At 39.0% G+C, this 20,494-nt stretch overlaps 1 protein-coding gene across 6 annotated transcripts in view; it reads right to left on the bottom strand.

Moving 5' to 3' along the window:
• CNOT4 (CCR4-NOT transcription complex subunit 4) overlaps positions 1–20,494 on the bottom strand; it is a 144,275-nt gene that overhangs the window by 77,211 nt on the left and 46,570 nt on the right. The window lies entirely within an intron of this gene.

The raw sequence follows: 20,494 nt of genomic DNA, 5'->3' as shown, positions 1-20,494 counted from the left end.
TAGACCTTCATATCACAAACATTTTTTGAAAAGTTAAAAAACATAACTTTTTAGATTATGGGGAGTTTTAAATTTTCAGGTAACAGTTTAGGCTAAAGTCACTGTTAGATTAAAAGGTTAGGTTGAAATCACCATTTTAAGTTAAAATCTGAGAGCCTGCAAACTAATCTATAATTCTATAGTAATCCCACCAAAATCATGGTGGTAATTTTTCACATAATTGGACAAACTGATCCTAAAGGTTACATACAAGAATAAATGCATGAGAATCATTTTGAAGCTTCTGGGGGAAAAAGTGGGAATTTGCCCTATCACATACTAAATTATACTATAAAGCTACAGTAATTTAAATAATTTCCTATTAGTACAAAAATAGACAAAAGAGCAAAGAAAAACAATCTAGATATAGCTGGGTACAGTGGCTCATGACTGTAATCCCAGGACTTTGAGAGCCCAAGGCAGGAGGATCACTTGAGGCCAGGAGTTCAACTCAGCCAGGAGTTCAAGACCAGCACAACATAGCAAAGCCCCCATGTCTATAACAAATTTTAAAATTAGCTGGGCATGGTGGTGCACATGGTGGTGTAATCCTAGCTACTTGGGAGGCTTGAGGCAGGAGGATCGCTTGAGCCCAAGAGTTCAAGGTTGCAGTGAGCTATAATTGTGCCACCGCACTCCAGCATGGGTGACAGAGTGAGACTCTGTCTCAAAATTAGAAAAATCTAGAAACAGACTCGTGAATTTATGAGATTTTAATATTTGATAAAATGTATAACTCAAGTTGGGAAGGCTGGACCATTTCATAAACAGTGATGGGACTCTGGGCTATCCATTTGAAGAAAAAAATAGTATATAATTTAATACTGCAATTTAAAAAAATCCCAAATGATCTAGTGATCAATAAATTATTGAAGTGTTAAAGAAAAAAAAACAGAATTTTTTTTTTTTTAAATCTTGGGATACAAAAGGCCTTCATAAGCAAAACAAAAATTCACAAGTCATAAAAGGAGGCAATCAACTAATCAACTTAGCAACATGGAAAGAAGAAAATATAAATAAAATTGAAGATAAGCATCAGAGTAAAAGATACATTTGCTACATATAAAGAAAAGCTGATGTTCAGAATGTATAAAGAAATCCTACAAAGCAGTAAGACAAAGACAAGTTAAAAAAAAAAAAAAGAGACAAGAAAACGGTAAGTCGTTCACAGAAGAATTACAAGTGATTAAAATACATGAAAAAAATGATCAATCTCTTTAGTTAACAGCCAGGTAACTTCTTTTTTTTTTTTTTTTTTTTAAACCCCATCTAGCCTGTCAAAGAAGTTAGTTTTTACCCAAAGTAGAGAAGTACAGAGGATCAATGATCTAGTCCCTCTTTCAAAAGAGGAAATGGGAACACATTACTTTGCCTTAAGTTACACACTTATTAGTACAGCCTGGATTCCTTCTATGAAGTTTTAGCCCTAGATAATCTGTGCTCTTAACCACTCCCTTATACCACCTCCTAACTAAGAATCAATCCTACATAAATAGTGACACCAACATAGCCAAGTGTTTGGCTATGTTCTACAGCATTATAAGAGTAGAAAACTGCAGGCCGGGTGTGGTGGCTCACACCTGTAATCCCAGCACTTTGGGAGGCCGATGCAGGTGAATCACAAGGTCAAGAGATCGAGACCATCCTGGCCAACATGGTGAAACCCTGCCTCTACTAAAAATACAAAAATTAGCTGGGCATGGTGGCATACGCCTGTATTCCCCGCCACTTGGGAGGCTGAAGCAAGAGAACTGCTTGAACCCAGGAGGCGGAGGTGGCAGTAAGCCGAGATCGTGCCACTGCACTCCAGCCTGGTGACAGAGCAAGACTGTCTCAAAAAAAAAAAAACAAAGGGGGCGGGGTAGAAAGCTGCAAACAGTATACCGTCCATTAATAGGAAAATCATTAAGTAATTATGATATAAGGTATGTTGATCAGAATGTCTATTCTAGTTATACTTTTTAAAGAACAGCAAGTATGAATATACAATTACTTTCATAAAAATATACAAACCCTGTATGTGTATATATTTAATTTATTTCACTAAGAAAATAGACATATGGAGGTTTAGACACCAAAATGTTGTTATTTCACAAAAGACAAAATGGAGTTAGGAGACTACTAATTTTTTAAAGAAAAATCCATGTTATCTAAATTGCTGCAAAAAATGTATTTTTTTCACAATTCAAATGGCCCTTTAAAAAAAGAGGAAAATTGTTTTCATTTCCTTTAGAAAAATTAAATTACTTCTCACTTTTGCTAATAATTAGAAGAAAAATACAATGAAATAGTGTCTTCTTGTGAATCTATATTTCAAAACAAAATTAAAAAAAAAAAAAAAGAAATGCCCAGATTTGCCACTATCACTTTTCAGCATATATACAGTTAGGAGTTTAAAGCTGACTTCTAATAGGTCCTCCAACTTTAAACATCCCAAAACTGTACCTGTAGAAAACACAGACTCAAATATAGGTTCCAATAACAGAAAAGTAAACTGAAATAATCAAAGGGTGCTATCTACACTTCTAATACCTTTGATTCTAAGATATCATTTATTTAACTACAGGTTATTAGAGTTTTAGTGGAGTAATTTATGGAATGTTGGGAAGGAAACAATACATTGGGGCTTATGAACAGAAAAGCTTTCTAGAAGGTAAATTACTATAAATAAAAAATGATATACTGAAGTTTTGCTTTTTGATTGTTTCTATCTGCTTTTTAATTTTAAAAAAGCTTACAAGAATATATATCTTTCAGTTTAGTAGGAGGTTTAGAGGAACAAAAAGGGTCAAAGGAGCAAGAAATCCTTTAGATAGTTAACACAAAAGTAAGTACATTTGTGCACTTCTAGCACCATGGAGAGAAGCCACAGAAGCCGGCTGCCAAAAGTAATCTCATAAATAGTAAAAGGTAGGAGGAGGGTAGTCTGATGTGGTAGAATACTGCAATACAAGGTCAAAGAGTTGACTGACTCATCTCTTTCACAAAGTAACTATATGATCTTGGATAAGAAATTCAAAAGCTCTAGAATTTGATGTACTCATCTGAATAATGAAGAAACACAAACTTTTAGGGAATTTCAAGTATAGAGCAATTTCCTAAATGTATTACAGTACCCCTCTGAACCAAGCTTTTAAAATAAGCTTTGAAATTGACTCTCCAAAATACCCTTGCCCAAATTTTCATTTAGAGAATAATTTTACTTCATAAGCCAGACAACTAATATTAAAATTAAAACTAAAAAGGCCGGCGCAGTGGCTCATGCCTGTAATCCCAGCACTTTGGGAGGCCAAGGTGGGCACATCACCTGAGGTCAGGAGTTCAAGACTAGCCTGGTCAACATGGTGAAACCCTGTCTCTACTAAAAATACAAAAAAATTACCCGAGCATGGTGGTACATGCCTGTAATCATAGCTACTTGGGAGGCTGAAAAAGGAGAACTGCTTGAACACAGGAGGCGGAGGTTGCAGTGAGCCGAGATTGCGCCACTGCACTCCAGCCTGGGCAACAAGAGCAAAAACTTTGTCTCAAAAACAAATAACATAACATAACATAACATAAAATAATGAGTTGAAATAATAAGATTTAAAACGTTGTAAGACATAGAAATAAAATATCTCTTTAAATGAAAAAGGCAAAAAAAGCCAAAGATTTCCTGAATGGGGTGCAGAAGTCCTTAGAATTAATTTTGCAGGGGAAAAAATTATTCATTTTTAGCCATACACAGTGGCTTACACCTGCTATCCCAGCACCTTGGGAGGCCAAGGTAGCAGGACTACTTGAGCCCAAGAGTTCAAGATCAGCCTAGGCAACACAGGGAGACCTTGTCTCTATGAAAAATTTTAAAAATTAGGCAGGTATGGTGTCATGTGCCTGTGGTCCCAGCTACTTGGGAGACTGAGGCAGGAGGATTGCTTGACCAAAGGAGGTCGTGGCTGTAGTGAGCCATGTTCACGCCACTGTACACTAGCCTGGGTGATGGAGTGAGACCCTGTCTCAACAACAATTCTGCCAGGCATGGTGGCTCACATCTGTAACTCCAGCACTTTCAGAGGCCAAGGCAGATGGATCTCTTGAGGCCAAAAGTTCAAGACCAGCCTGGGCACCATGGCGAAACCCTATCTCTACCCAAAAGAAAACAAAATTAGCTGCAGTGGTGGCACACGCCTGTAGTCCAAGCTACTTGGGAAGCTGGGGTGGGAAGACTGCTTGAGTCTGGGAGGCAGAGGTTGCAGTGAGCCTAGATCATGCCACTGCACTCCAGCCTGGGCAACAGGGCAAGACCCTGTCGCAAAATAAACAAACAAAAAAGAATCCTTTTCATATACACGATCCAATCCTCACAAGAACACACTAAACCCTTTATAAAATATGAAACTGAAGCTAGAGTGTTAAAGATACAATTCAAAAATAGGACCCAACTTCAAAACTCATGCCCTTTCCAACATGGTAAGACAGAAGTCATGATTACTGATGTTGGAGCTATGTACACTTGGGAGTAGAGTGCAAATGCCCAAAGAATAAAACGACATTACTTTTTAAAAAGTTAAATTCTGTGGCAAATTTTTACCCTGTTACTTGAGTTCTTCTTCTCTACATCAACTGTAACTAGTAACTCTGACATGTGTAATAATGCTCCTGCATCACCAAAAATCTCACATACCATGCAGTAAGTACACAAAATAAAATCACACACTCAAAATTATGTTTGAAAGTGTCTTATCACTTATAAAGTGTTGCTGTATACATGGTTTTGTGTTTAGGGTCCTGTTCAAAAGATATGTATAAGAATACATGAAAGGTTGGACGCAATGGCTCACACTCACAGTACTAGCACTTTGGGAGGCTGAGGCAGGCAGATCGATTGAGCCCAGGGGTTCCAGACCAGCCTGGGCAACATGATGAAACCCCATGTCTACAAAAATTCGCCAGGCATGGTAGTGCACACCTGTAGTCTTAGCTACTCAGGAGGCCGAGGTGGGAGGATCACCTGAGCCAGGAGGGAGAGGCTGCAGTGAGCCATGATGTGGCACTGCTGCGCTCCAGCCTAGGTGACACAGTGAAACTCTGTTTCAAAAAACAATAATACACAAGAATGTAAGGCAGTACAGCCACTACAGAAAATAGTTTGGTGGTTGCTAAACTTAGAATCAGCATATGACCCAGCAATTTCACTCCTAGGTGTATACTAAAAGAACTGAAACGACTTGAACAGATACTTGTGCACCAGTGTTCCTAACAGTATTCTTGACAATAGCCAAAAAATGGGAAGTAATCCAAGTGTCCATCAATGGAGGGATACACAAAATGTGGTATCTCCATACCATGGAATATTAGAATATATTCAGTCATAAAAGGAATCAAATTCTGATACATGCTATAACATAAATGAACCCCGAAAACACTATGCTTTAAGTGAAATAAGCCAGTAACAAGAAGACAAATATTTTATGTTTTCACTTTTGGTTTCTAGTTTTTGAGACAGGGTCTCACTCTGTCACCCAAGCTACAGTGCAGTGAGTGGTGGGATCATAGCTCACTGCAGCCTCGCCTCAAACTTCTGGGCTTTATAAAGCAAATCCTCCCACTCCAGCCACCTGAGTAGCTGGAACCACAGGCGTGTGCCACCACACCCGGCTAATTTTTAAAATATCTATATAGATGGGGTCTCCCTGCGTTGCAAAGGCTGGTCTTGCACTCTGAGCTCAAGTGATCCTCCCACCTCGGGCTCCCAAAGTGCTGGGATTACAGGCATGAGCCACCATGACCAGCCTGATCTCACTTTTATGAGGTATCTAGAATAGACAAATTCAAAGATACAGAAAGTGGAATCAAGGTTACTAGGGGTCTGGGGGAGAAGAATGGGGAGTTATTACTTAATTGTACAGAGTTTCCGTTTGAGATGCTGAAAAAATTTCTGGAAACAGACAGTGGTGATGGTTATACAGCAAAGTGAATGTACTTAATGCCACTGAACTGCACATTTGAAAATGGTTAAAATGGTAAATGTTTATGTTCCATATATTTTGCCACAATAAAAAAGTCAAAAAAAGAAAAATATGGCTGGGTGCGGTGGCTCACGCCTGTAATCCCAGCACTTTGGGAGGCTGAGGCGGGTAGATCACGAGGTCAGGAGATCGAGACCATCCTGGCCAACACAGTGAAATCCCGTCTCTACTAAAAAACACAAAACAAAAAAAAAATTAGCCGAGCGTGGTGGCAGGCGCCTGTAGTCCCAGCTACACAGGAGGCTGAGGCAGGAGAATGGCGTGAATCTGGGAGGCGGAGGTTGCAGTGAGCCAAGATTGCACCGCTGCACTCCAGCCTGGGCGACAGAGCGAGACTCCGTCTCAAAGAAAAAAAAAAAAACATACATGCAATATATACATAAAATTATAAACTATATATTTTTTCTAATTAGTCTGTTCCCACTAGAATGGAAACTTTAGGAGGGCAGAAATTACCTGGTGCATCACATTTATGACAGTATACCACACAGCTACAACATGGCTTCCAGTAAATACTAAGCATTCACACATTTGATGAATACGTAAAAGAAAGAATAAATTATTTGTTACATGTCTGTTGTAAATGACAACCTTCGAAAATAAGAAACAGCACTTTAAGTTGTCCATTGTTTCTGTTAGATACATTTCACAAAGCATGTTATTTGCATGAACTATACAAAGACAGAAAACAGACTAAACAGTAGCTATCAACAGTGTGCTAAGTGAAAAAGTTTAAATATCAGCACTAATACTTAATTTCCCCTCTTAAATTAGGTGCCAAAGTACCAACATATATCTACCATGAATATTCATATACTATAGAACTCAGGACTGTATTACCTTTAGGAAGCAAGAAAAGCTTATTTATGTTTTAGAAATCTATCTACCTAACTAACAACTTTTAAAAGCCTCTCTCATTAAAGGTTAAACTGCCGTTATACAGAAAAATCAACTATGTAGGACTGTTTACCTCTCTATCGCTTTGCTATTTATGTAGCAAAATATGTGTATTTTACTTTTCTAAGATTTAAATCAAAAGCAGCATACAAAGTATCTCATATAATTTAACATGTTCCCAGGGATAGCTGAGAATCTTTTCCCAAAGGAAGTGACTTCGTGTGCAAGAGTGTGATGTTCAAGCCTAAAGGCAATATCAAACACAAGGTTGAGTGAAAGGCATTTTGGAAGAGATTCAAACTACAGGCTAAACTGTAGGTCAGCTAGTTTACAGGTGAGAACCAGGGAATAAGACAGCTGGGATGCACCCCCTGGGTCTGAACAAATTGTATGTGCAATGACCTCAAGAGTTGTTTGGATCTGGCTAAGAAGCAATTTATGTCCTAGGGTATTGTTAAAGACAGCAGAGCAGCCAGAAATCAGTGGAGATAAAAAGCTGGGTGTGGTCAGAAAAAGAAACAGAAGAAAGCTCTGCCAAACACTGTCAGCCCAACACTGCCAGGTGCCATGAGGGCATACACAAGTCCGTGCCCCTAAGGAGTAACACCACAGGCTTAAACACTGCAAGGGGGAAACAGAATTCACTAAAATAGGGAAAGAGAAGTCACTAAACAAATAAGCAAATAATTGTAACAAGCCCTGGAAACGAGCAGGGGGTTGAAAGATCAGTACCAAGAGTTGTTGCAATGTTTTACAAGATGTTCAGTTTCCAACATAAAATTACAAGCCATGTAAAGAAATAGGAAAGTGCTGAGCACAGTGGCTCACGCCTGTAATCCCAGCACTTTGGGAGGCTGAGGTGAGCGGATCACGAGGTCAGGAGTTCGAGAACAGCCTGGTAAACATGGTCAAACTCCATCTCTACCAAAAATACAAAAAATTAGCCGGGCGTGGTGGCATGCGCCTGTAATCCCAGCTACTAGGGAGGCTGAGGCAGGAGAACTCCTTGAACCCAGGAGACAGAGCAATTCCGTCTCAAAAAAAAAAAAAAAAAGAAAGAAGCAAAGAAACAGGAAAGTATAACCCATATACCAGAGAAAAATAAAGGCAAAAGCCACTACCTGCTACAGCAACCAGAGGATGAATTTAACCGACTTCAAAAAGCCATTATAAATATGTCAAAAGAACTAAAGGATACCATAACTGCAGAAGGAAGGTATAATGACAGTATCACAACAAATAGACAATATCGATAAAGAGACATTATTAAAAAGAACCAAACGGAAATTCTGGAGTTGAACACTGAGTAGAAAAAGTCACTAGAGGAGCTCAAAAGTACATTTGAACTGGCAGAAAAAAGAACTGGCAAACTTGAAGACAGACTGATAGAGATGATGCAATCCAAAGAATAGAGAGGAAAAAAAAAGAGTGAAAAAAATACAAAGCCTCAGACAAATATGAAACATCATTAAGCACATGAATGGGAGTAGTAAACGGACAGGAGAGAGAGGAAAAGGGAAAGAAAAACTATCTTAAGTAATAACGACTGTATAAAAATGAAGAACTACAGGTAACAACACAGATGAATCTCACAAACATAATTTGAGCAAAAACAGCAAGACAAAGTATACGATGCTGGTCATGTAAATTTCAACAAAGGAAACTATATTTTAGGGATGCACATAAAGGTAATAAAAGTCGTGATAGTGAGTGCCTCTAAGGAAAGGGAGAGGATTTCAAATGGCAAGGGGTATATGGGAGGAGGAGGATTCTGAGGTACGTGAAATATACTGCTTTTGACCTCGGAAGAGTCTACAAAGATATCCACTTTATAATGAAACTGTACATGTTTTACATGTTTCTGAATATATGTATATTTCCTTTTTCAAAGTTTTAAAAGAAAGAGATACTAGCTGCAAATTTCCAAGAATTGGTTAAAAGTAATCCCTAGACCCAGAAAGTACAACATACCCAAGTGGGATCAATAAGCCCACATCCAGACACAAAGTGGTAAAATTGCAGAACACTAGACAACAAGAACCATAAAAGAAGCCATAAAGAAAGAACCCTTCACCCAATGGAATGATCATTAGAGTTAACAGCAAGTAACAGCAAGGAAGCCAGAAGGCAGTGATGTATCTTCAAGATATGAAGAGAAAATTACTGTCAACCTACAACTGAGTGCGCCTAGGAAATAACAACCCTGAAAAATGAGAGTAAAATTATAAAAAGACATTTCAAAGACAACTGAAAAGACTTTGATGTGGACTAGGTGTTAGACGATGTTAAGGAATTACTGCTAATTTCATTAGGAATGAGAATATTGTGGGTTTTTTTTTTTAACCTCTTCTCTAGGAGACACATTCTGAAGTATTTACAGACTTCATGATAGGATATTCCAGCAGGAAAGAAGACACAGAGAAGTAAAGAGACCCCTCTTTAAACATCAAATGATAAAATATCAATAACAGGAAACTGAGGAATGGAAATACTGGATTTCATCATAATATTTGTTCTACTTTCATGTATGCTTAAAAACTTTCATGATAAACAGCTAAAAATAGGCACAGCGGCCAACACGTGCAATCTCAGCTACTTGGGAAACTGAGGCAGAAGAATCACTTAAGCCCAGGGGTTCAAGGCCAGCCTGGGCAACATAGTAAGACCCTGACTCAAAAAGAGAAATGAGGCTAAATTAAAAATTAAATAAACAAAAACAGGCAATTAACCAGTAAAAGGCTTCCACTAATGAAACTTCTGAAGATGTTTTTTAAGAAGGAGGAAAATGATCCAGGAGGACAGTCAGAAATTGTTTTTTTCTGTTTGTTTGTTTGTGGAAGGGTCTCACTCTTTTCGCCCAGGCTGGAGTGCAGTGGCACGATCTCGGCTCACTGCAACCTCCGCCTCCTGGGTTCAAGGGATTCTCCTGCCTCAGCCTCCCAAGTAGCTGGGATTACAGGTACACACCACCACACCTGGCTAATTTTTGTATTTTTGGTAGAGACGGGGTTTCACCATGTTGAACAGGCTGTTCTCAAACTCCTGGCCTCAAGTGATCCGCCTGACTCAGCCTCCTAAAGTGCTGTGATTACAGGCGTGAGCCACTGTGCCCAGCCACAGTCAGAAATTGAAGATGGATGGTAAAGAAAGATGTGGTAAAAATATGGGTAAACTGAATCACACATTTCTCTATAAAATAACAACAATGTCTAATTTGTTAGATTTAAAAAGGATAAAATGTCTGTTAGGAGGGGAGTGACATAAGATAAACTGCTCTAAGGTACAACTTTACGAGTAACATGAGGCCGGGCGCAGTGGCTCACGCCTGTAATCACAGCACTTTGGGAGGCCAAGGCAGGCAGATCACGAGGTCAGGAGATCGAGACCATCCTGGCTAACACGGTGAAACCCCGTCTCTACTAAAAATACAAAAAATTAGCCGGGCGTGGTGGGGGGCACCTGTAGTCCCAGCTACTCGGGAGGCTGAGGCAGGAGAATGGCGGGAACCCAGGAGGCGGAGCTTGCAGTGAGCGGAGATCGGGCCACTGCACTCCAGCCTGGGCGACAGAGCGAGACTCCCTTTCAAAAAAAAAAAAAAAAAGAGTAACATGAATGGTTGGGAGGTCGAGGCATAAGAATAACTTGAACCCAGGAGGCAGAGCTTGCAGTGAGCTAAGATCACGCCACTGCACTCCAGCCTGGGTGACAAAGTGAGACTGACTCAAAAAGAAAAATAAGACCCTCCAAAAAAAGAAGGTTAAAAAAAGAGTAACATCAATGGTAAAATTTCAAGGGTAATCACAAATCCTCTATGATCTACTAACTCCACCTCTGTATGACTGCCTTAGAGAAACAGTTGCACATCTCTATGAGTACAAGCAATTGCAGGAATGTTTTGCAATAGCAAAAAATTGGGACTCCCAATGTCTATCAATAGGAAAGGCTAAGTTACTGTATACCAATAAAATGAAATAAAGCAGTTTAAAGAACTAAATCTGGACATACTAACATACTGAATGAAAAGAAAACTAATTGTAGGTACTGTATAACAGTTGTGTTTTGTTTTGTCTTGTTCGTTTGTTTGAGACAATCTCATTCTGTACCCCAGGCTGGAATGCATGGTGTGATCTTGGCTCATTGCAACCTCCACCTCCCAGATTCAAGCGATTTTCATCCCTCAGATTCCCTAGTAGCTGGGATGCACCACCACACCTGGCTAATTTTTGTATATTTAATAAAAACAGGGTTTCGTCATGATAGACAGGCTGGTCTCGAACTCCTGGACTCAAGTGATCTGCCTGCCTTGACCACCTCAAAGTGCTGGAATTACAGGCATGAGCTACCACACCCAGCCAACTGTTTTTACACTAAAAAAGAAGTCATACATGTTCTCTACATACGTACAGGATAAGCAAAACCTTAGGGGGAAAAATGACATATAAACTGATAATAGTGATTACCGTTAGGAAAATAAAGAAGGGAATGGGAGCAATCAGAAACCTGAACCTTATCTATGTGTTTTTGCAAAAAGACTATTTACGTATTTCTTCTATAATAGCAATTAATTTTTAAAAGATAAGTTTTTAAAGAGTATTAGACTTTTAATCCTTTGAGTACAAAGACTGTGCCTATTTTATTCAACACTGTACCATAGACATATGCAAGTATTATATGCTCCCGAAACTGTACATAGAGTATCGCAGAGAGACGCATAAAAGAGTGATTCAGGCTGGGTGCAGTGGCTTGCAGCTGTAATCCCAGCACTTTGGGAGGCTGAGGACGGAGGATCACCTGAGGCTAGGAGTTCAAGACCAGCCTGGGCAACATAGCAAGACCCTATTAGTACAAAAAATAGCTGGGCATGGTGGAGCACACCTGTAGTGCCAGCTACTGTGGAGGCTGAGGCAGAAGGATCGTTTGAGCCCAGGAGTTCAAGGCTGCAGTGAGCTATGATCACGTCACTACACCCTAGCCTGGGTGACAGAGTGAGAACCTGTCTCTAAAAGAGGAATAGTAATAAAAGAGTATATCAAAGGACATATAAGAAAATAGGGACAGGCATGGTGGCTCATGCCTGTCCCAGCACTTTGGGAGGCCAAGGCAGGTGGATCACCTGAGGTCAGGATATCGAGACCAGCCTGGCCAACATGGCAAAACCCTGTTTCTACTAAAAATACAAAAATTAGCCGGGTGTGGTGGCATGCACTTGTAATCCCAGCTACTCAGGAGGCTGAGGCAGGAGAACTGCTTGAACCTGGGAGGCAGAGGTTGCAGTGAGCTGAGATCGTACCACTGCACTCCAGCCTGGGCAACAAGAGCGAAACTCCATCTCAAAAAAAGAAAAAGAAAAGAAAATAGAGTGTCTGTCACTGAGTAGAGGGCTAGAGGTAGTTTGTTTTCTTTCTTTTATTTTCCAATCTTTAGAAATGAACATTTATAATGAGAAAAACTATATTAAATTAGTTGAAATTTTAAGTATAACGGACAACAAAAAGGGACAATAGAGTGATTGATGAGATGAAAAACTTCTGAATGTATAATTAGAGATTAGCATCAGTATGTTTCCTATTAATTTAATGCTCTCTCAGGAGGAGGCTAGGAGTTTATGAAATTAAAGGCTACACCTGATGAAAGTGTTATTAATAGGTAAAATCAAATCTGCACAAAAATCAAAGCTGAGACTAATTAGTGTCCTAAATAATTTTCTACCACACTTGTGAAGGTTGTCAAGAAAAGGAATTGCCTATATCAATTTTATTTTCAACTGAAAAAAAAAAACAGTTTTATTTGGGGGAAAAAGTATCTGATAGGGTATAACACCTTTAAAGTTTGTAAGGACTTATCCAGAAACCTAATTAAAACAAAAGGATCCAGGTATTACAAGCTTAAAACCCTTCTAGTCTGTCTGGACTCATAAATGAGTCTTTTTAGAGATACTTCTGTACATCAGTTTACAGTACAACACTAGTAACGGATAAAACAGAAAAAATTAATCCAAGGAGAAACACTAAACTGAAAATGAAGTGCAAGACTCAGTCTTAGTCAGTCAATGTTTTTTTTAAGCTCACGTTTATTAGCCTGGTTAAATGCAACCACTTCTTTAGCCAAACTGTCATCTAGTCACTTAGATTCTACCACCTCCTAAATTCTAACCCCAGGTGGCATGCTGCTAATCTTATGTTCCTTGCCCACCAAGAGCTCTCTCTCAGTGTACCTGTCTCAAACTTCATTCAGGAACATCCTGTCACCACTTCTGTACTTCCACTTCATGGAAAGCAGTGATTCATATGGAAGTCCACCGTTTCGGTGTTTGGGTCTAGGTGGGGCATAAGGGGACATGGAGGAAGGGTACAGTAAGACAGAATTCATAAAGGAGTGCAGATAACAGGTATCTGGGTAAATAATGATTTTTAAATGAAAGAAAACGATTTTTGAAAATTTAAACAAAAGTAAAACAACCCTATGTATGAGTATTTTCCTGGAATTGTTTTTTATATATATTATATATAATATATAACATATATAAATATATAACATAAAGATATAACATATATAGATACAAATATATATACACATATATATACACATATATATATATGCTGATACAGCAGCTCATGCCTGTAATCTCAGCACTTTGGAGGCCAAGGCAGGTGGATCGCTTGAGCTCAGGAGTTCAAGACCAGCCTGGGCAATATGGCAAAACTCTATCTCTATAAAAAAATACATATATATATTTGATTTCTAGATATGCTACCATGCAGCCATCTGGGATAAAATTAAATAACAAATACTTTTAAGGGGCCTAAAATACAGAAATATGGCTATTAATTCTTCTTTAAAAGGAAGAAAAAATTTAATGTTTTAATGCTTGTTCCTCCCTAATCTCCATGTGTGCCTCACTTCTATTATGACTCAGTAAAGCCTAGAATGGTAACCGTTTTACACCATAAAACTAAAATAGTACAGTCAAGTGTCCTCTGGTCCACATACAACTAGTTCATTCCTGTTTCCAATAGAAAATGTTAACCAAATTACTATTACCATAGAAATCTCACAGAGAACGTATGTGTCAGAATGTTTTCAAGAATAAAACAAGGCCAGGTACAGCAACTCATGCCTGTAATCCCAGCACTTTGGGAGGCCAAGGCAGGTGGATCGCTTGAGCTCAGGATTTCAAGACCAGCCTGGGCAATATGGTGAAACCCTATCTCTATAAAAATAAAAAACAAACAAATAAATTTTTTAAAAATTAGCCAGGCACGGTGCTGTACACCTGTGGTCCCAGCTACTCAGGAGGCTGAGGCAGGAGAATCACTTGAGCCTGGGAAGTAGAGGTTGCAGTGAGCCAAGATCATGCACTCCAGCCTGAGTGACAGGAGTAAAAGCCTGTCTCAAAGAAAAATAAAAAAAGTAAGTAAGTAAAAATAAAAAGGAGCTTCAGACCAGCCTGGGCAACGTGGTGAAACTCCAATCTCTACAAAAAGTCCAATAATGAGCTGGGTGTGGTGGCATGTGCCTGTAGTCCCAGGGTGCTGAGGCATAAGAATCACTTGATCCAGGGAAGAGGAGGTTTTAGTGAGCCGAGATCATGCCACTTCACTCCAGCCTGTGTGACAGAGTGACAATGTCTCAAAATAAAATAAAATAAAATAAAATAAAACAAAACATTCTATAAACATAAAGGACCACTGATACACAACACTAGGTCCATTACAATTGTGGAAAACAAACTGGTCAGCCACAGTGGCTCATACTCGTAATCCCAGCACTTTGAGAGGCTGAGGCAGGAGGATTACATGAAGCCAGGAGACCAGCCTGGACTACAAAGCAAGGCCCCATGTGAAAAAAGGACAGCACAGGACAGGAAGAGAAAGAAATAATAGCCAGGTGAGTGGTGTGTGTCCGTAGTCCCAGCTACCTGGGAGGCTGAGGTGGGATGATCACTTGAGCCAAGGATTTCAAGGCTGCAGTGACCTAGGATCATACCACTGCACTCCAGCCTGGGGAAGAGAGCAAAATCCTGTTCTCCTAAAAAAAAGCTATGTGGGGGAAAAAAAGCTTTAAATTCACATAGCAATGCCAACCAATTCAACCAACTGAAAGGCTGTGCTTTGAATATAGAAAATAATGGTCAATACATATATGGGTGCTAGTTTTACTCATCTTGAAATTGCACATAAATATATTCTATACACATTTTAAAAACAATTTCAAAATAAAAGTCTAGCATCCAACTATGGACAAAGGAATTTATTTATTTTGCAACCAAAATGGTCTATTTAAATAAATATATACTTTAAATGACTTCAGGAAATTTAAGCCCATAGGTTTAAAAAAAAAAGACTAAGGCCAGGCACTGTGGTTCAGGCCTATAATCCTAGCATTTTGCGAGGCTGACGCGGGCAGATCACTTGAGGCCAGGAGCTCAAGAACAGCCTGGCCAACATGGTGAAACCCCATCTCTACTAAAAATAAAAAATCAGCTGGGCGTGGTGGTGCATGCCTGTAGTCTCAACTATTTGGGAGGCTGAGGCACGAGGTGAACCTGTGAGGTGGAGGTTGCAGTGAGCCAAGATTGTGCCACTGCACTCCAGCCTGGGCAACAGAGCAAGACTGTCTCAAAAAAAACAAAAAAAAAGACTAAAACATATAAGTGTGTAATATCTGAGAACAGGATATTCTGTTTACTGAACTGTGGGATGGAAACTCACTTACACCACTGCCATCTTAGAAAGTAAAACCCCCATTTAAAAATGTAACATTGACGAAAACAGAAGAGAATCTAGAGATTAGGAAACATTTTTGTTGAAGGGCGAAACAGTAAATATCTTATGCTTTACTGGCCATTCAAACTGTTAAAATTACTCAACTCTACTGCTTAAATGCAAAGGCAGTCACAAGCTATACACAAATGAGTAAGCATGGCTGTATTCCAATGAAACTATCTATGGACATCGAAAACTGAATTTCACTTAATTTTCTCATATTACAAAACACTGATTTTTTAAAATTATTTTTTCTACCATTCTCTCATGCCTCACAAAAACAAGCAACAGGAAGGATTTCTGCAGTGGGATGCAGTTTACCAATCTCTGCTCTGGTCTAAACCAACAAGGAAACCTCATAATTGACCGTAAGTCTAAATCCTAGACCTCTTTCCAATCTTTTTCTCTTATACTTCTCCCTGAAGAAATCTTTTGACTACATATTAGGCAAACAGTTTCTCTCTATTCTAAGGATGTACTTGTACAAGCTGTGGTATATAATATGAAATATAATCACCCGTCAGTATCCTTGGAGGACTTGTTCCAGGACCTCCCCACCTTCTATGGATACAAAAATCAGAGGAAGCTCAAGTCCCTTATATAAAATGATTTACTATTTGCACATAACATACGCAATCCTCCCATTTATCTTAAATCATCTCTAGATTACTTATAATATTCAGTAAATGCTATATAAACAGTTACTGTAACAGAGTTTTTTATTTGTATTTTTTTATTGTCTCCGCCCCAGCCCCGAAAATTGTCCATCCATGGCTGGATGAACCCACAGATACACAAGGCCAACTGTATACACAGGGTTCAGTACTATCTGCGGTTTCAGGCAATCACTGGGGGTCTTAGAACGTATCACCCATAGATAAGGGAGGACTACCGTGTAAGATGGGAAAAGAAGTAAAACTAGTCTTTATTTGCAGATTACATGATTTTGTACATAGAAACCCCAAAATAACAGAAAACTACTATAACTACTAATTTAGCAGGATCACTGGCTATAAAACCAATATACAAAAATCCACTGTATTTCGAAATACTAGCAACATGCAATGGAAACAAAGTAAAATCGTAATAACACTTAAACAGCATCAAATAAAACATCAAATATCAAGGAATAAATTTAATGAGATGTGAAACACATTTACATTAACCCACAAAATACTAGACAGAGAAGAGAAAGAAGACTGGATGTTGGCGACAACAGGGAGCATACATTTGTAAAAAGTCAGTATTATCTAACTGTACTTCAGTAATACACAGTGAAAGGAAAGGACGGGAAGGGAAGGGAAGATAAAGGTAAAGAGAAATGGAAGGAAGAAATGTTATTTGAGGCTTAATTTTATGATCTGGCTAAGCCAAAATCTGTATCTGAAAGTAACACCAATGCATGCTTTTGTGGAAAGAAGTGTTCTCTATGATACACAATGTCTCACATTTAAGGGATATACCTTAAAATAGTACTGTTTCCTTTGGGTGACTAATAGAAATGTCATTATTACATGCTCAGCCTGTTTAAACTTTAATAATAATAAATTACTAGGACTTTGAGATAAGTTCTATTTTAATCTTTCCAAAAATTTGTAAGTTTCAATAGCGTTTCCAGGCTTCTAATACTATTTTACATAAAATACCTGTTCTCTTTGTGACTTAAAACTCTATTCAGATTAACTTTTCCATATCCAAACGTAAATTATTTAATTTCATTGTAAAATAATTAGCAATAGGCCGGGCACGGTGGCTCACGCCTGTAATCACAGCACTTTGGGAGGCCGAGACGGGCGGATCACGAGGTCAGGAGATCGAGACCATCCTGGCGAACATGGTGAAACCCCGTCTCTACTAAAAAATACAAAAAACTAGCCGGGCGAGGTGGCGGGTGCCTGTAGTCCCAGCTACTCGGGAGGCTGAGGCAGGAGAATGGCGTGAACCCAGGAGGCAGAGCTTGCAGTGAGCCGAGATCCGGCCACTGCACTCCAGCTCGGGAGACAGAGCGAGACTCCGTCTCAAAAAAAAAAAAAAAAAAAAAAATTAGCAATGAAATAAAAGCAACAATTAGAAAAAATATCTAAGTCGCCCAGGACTCCATACTCTAGTATATAAAGCTTTCTGTAACTATACAGATATCAAGAGCATATGTATGTGCATGTGTTTGTGTGTGTTCTGTAAAGGATCTTACTGCATACAGTTCTGGAATTTGGGTCTCCCCCACTCTTAATGCAATCAACATTTTTCCTTTGTGTAAATCACAGGTTATGACTTTCAGTGAATATTATATTCTACTATACAGATGTCCTATCATTTATTTAACCAGTCTCCTGTTACTAAACATTTGTTTCGAAGTTTTTACTACTGTAAACAACATTGTAACAAACACTCCATGTGTGCTGATTTTCTTCATTTGTATTATTTTACCTATACAGGCATACCTCGAAGGTATTGTAGATTCAGTTCCAGGCACCTGCAATTACCACAATAAAGCAAGTCACACAAATTTTTTGGTTTCACGGTGCATATTAAAGGTATGTTTATACTGTAGTATATCGCATATGCAACAGCATTATGTCTAGAAAACAATGTATGCACCCTAATTTTAAAATACTGCTAAAAAATGCTAAGATCATCTGAGCCTTCAGACAGTCACAGTCTTTTTCCTCGTGGAGGGTATTGCCTTGATGTTGATGGCTGCTGACTGATCAGGGTGGTGGTTGCCAAAAGACGGAGCAGCTGTAGCAATTTCTTAAAAAAAGACAACAATAAAGTTTGCCAAACTTTCACGAAAGATTTCTCTGTAGCATGTAATACTGTTTGACAGCATTTTACCCACAGCAGAACCTCTTTCAAAATTCGAGGCAATCCTCTCGAACCCTGGCACTGCTTTGTCAAATAAGTTTATGAAATATTCTAAATCATTTGTTGTCATTTCAACAATATTCATAGCGTTTTCAGGAGAAGGTTCCATCTCTAAAAATCACTTTCTTTGCTCATTGTTAAGAGCCAACTTCTAATCTGTTCAAATTTTATCACGAGATTGCGGCAATTCAGTCACATCTTCAGGCTCCACTTCTAATTCCAGTTATCTTGCTATTTCTACCACATCTGCAGTTACTTCCCACACTGAAGTCTTAAACCTCTCAAAGTCATCCATGAGAGATGAAATCAACTTCTTCCAAACCCCTGCTAATGTTGATATCTTGACCTCCTCCCATCAAGCAGGGATGTTACTAATGGCTTCTAGAATGATGAATCCTTTCCAGAAGGTTTTCAATTTATTTTGCCCAGATCCACTGGAGGAATCACTATCTACAGTAACTATAGCCTTATGAACATTGTATTTCTTAAATAAGATTATGTGAGACTCAAAATTACTCCTGGATCCATGGACTGCAGAATACATGTTGTGTTAGCAGGCATGAAAACAACATTAATCTCCTTGTACATCTCCGTCAAAGCTCTCAGGTCACCAGGGCAATGCACAGTGATAGCCTGAAAGGAATCTTTTTTTCTGAGCACTAGGTCTCAACAGTGGGCTTAACATTCCCTAAACCACGCTGTAAACAGATATGCTGTCAGTGAGGCTTTCTACCATTCTCTCATGACTCACAAAAACAAGCAGCAGGAAGGATTTCGTCAGTGGGACGCAGTTTACCACCCTCTGCTCTGATCTAAACCAACAAGGAAATCTCACAATTGACCATAAGTCTAAATCCTAGACCGCTTTCAAATCTTTTTCTCTTATACTTCTCCCTGAAGAAATCTTTTGACTATTAGGCAAATGGTTTCTCTCTATTCTAAGGATGTACTTTTACAAGCTGCGGTATACAACATGAAATACAATCATCCCTCGGTATCCTTGGAGGACTTGTTCCAGGACCTCCCCACCTTCTATGGATACAAAAATCAGAGGAAGCTCAAGTCCCTTATATAAAATGGTTGTTCCGTTTACAGAGCATAGGCAGGGTAGATTTAGCATAATTCCTAAAGGCCCTGTGGTTTTCAGAATAATCCATGAGCACTGACTTCAACTTGAAGTCTCCAGCTGCATTAACCCCTAATAAGAGTCAGCCTACCCTTTGAAGCTTTGAAGCCAGGCACTGACTTCTCCTTTGTAATAATCAAAGTCCTAGAAGGCTGTTTCATCTACACTGAAAAATCTGTTTAGTGTGGCCATCTTCATCCATGATCTTAGCTAGATCTTCCAGACAAATGACTACAGTTTCTACATCAGCACTTGCTGTTTCACCTAGCACTTTTATGTTATGGAAATGACTTTCTTCCTTAAACATCATGAGCCAATCTCAGTTAGCTTCAAACTTCTGTAGCTTTCTTACTTCTCTCAGCTTTCATACAATGGAAGAGAGTTAGAGCCTCGCTCTGGATGTGAGTTAGAGCTTTGCTCTGGATTAGGCTGTGGTATTAAGAAAACTATGTGGCTGGTTTCATCTTCTAAGTAGACGACTCAGACTTTCTCCATGTCCACAATAAGGCTGTCTCGCTTTCTTATCATTCATGTGTTCACTGGAGCAGCACTTTCAATTTCCCTCAAGTTTTCCTTTGCATTCAGAACTTGGCTAATTGTTTGGTGCAAAAGCCCTACTTTTTGGCCTATCTCATGAGGCTTTTGACATGCCTTCTTCACTGAACTTAATCATTTCTAGCTTTTGATTTAAAGTGAGAGATGTGTGATTCTTTCCTTCATTTGAACACTTAGAAAATTAACTAATTTCAATATTGTTGTGTTTCAGGGAGTAGGGAGGACCCAGAGGGAGAGAA

The sequence above is a fragment of the Papio anubis genome, chromosome 4, assembly GCF_008728515.1.
Source record: "Papio anubis isolate 15944 chromosome 4, Panubis1.0, whole genome shotgun sequence".
NCBI classification, from domain to species: Eukaryota; Metazoa; Chordata; class Mammalia; order Primates; family Cercopithecidae; genus Papio; species Papio anubis.
Note: the sequence above shows the minus strand (reverse complement) of the source record. Positions and strands in the feature narration are given on the sequence as shown.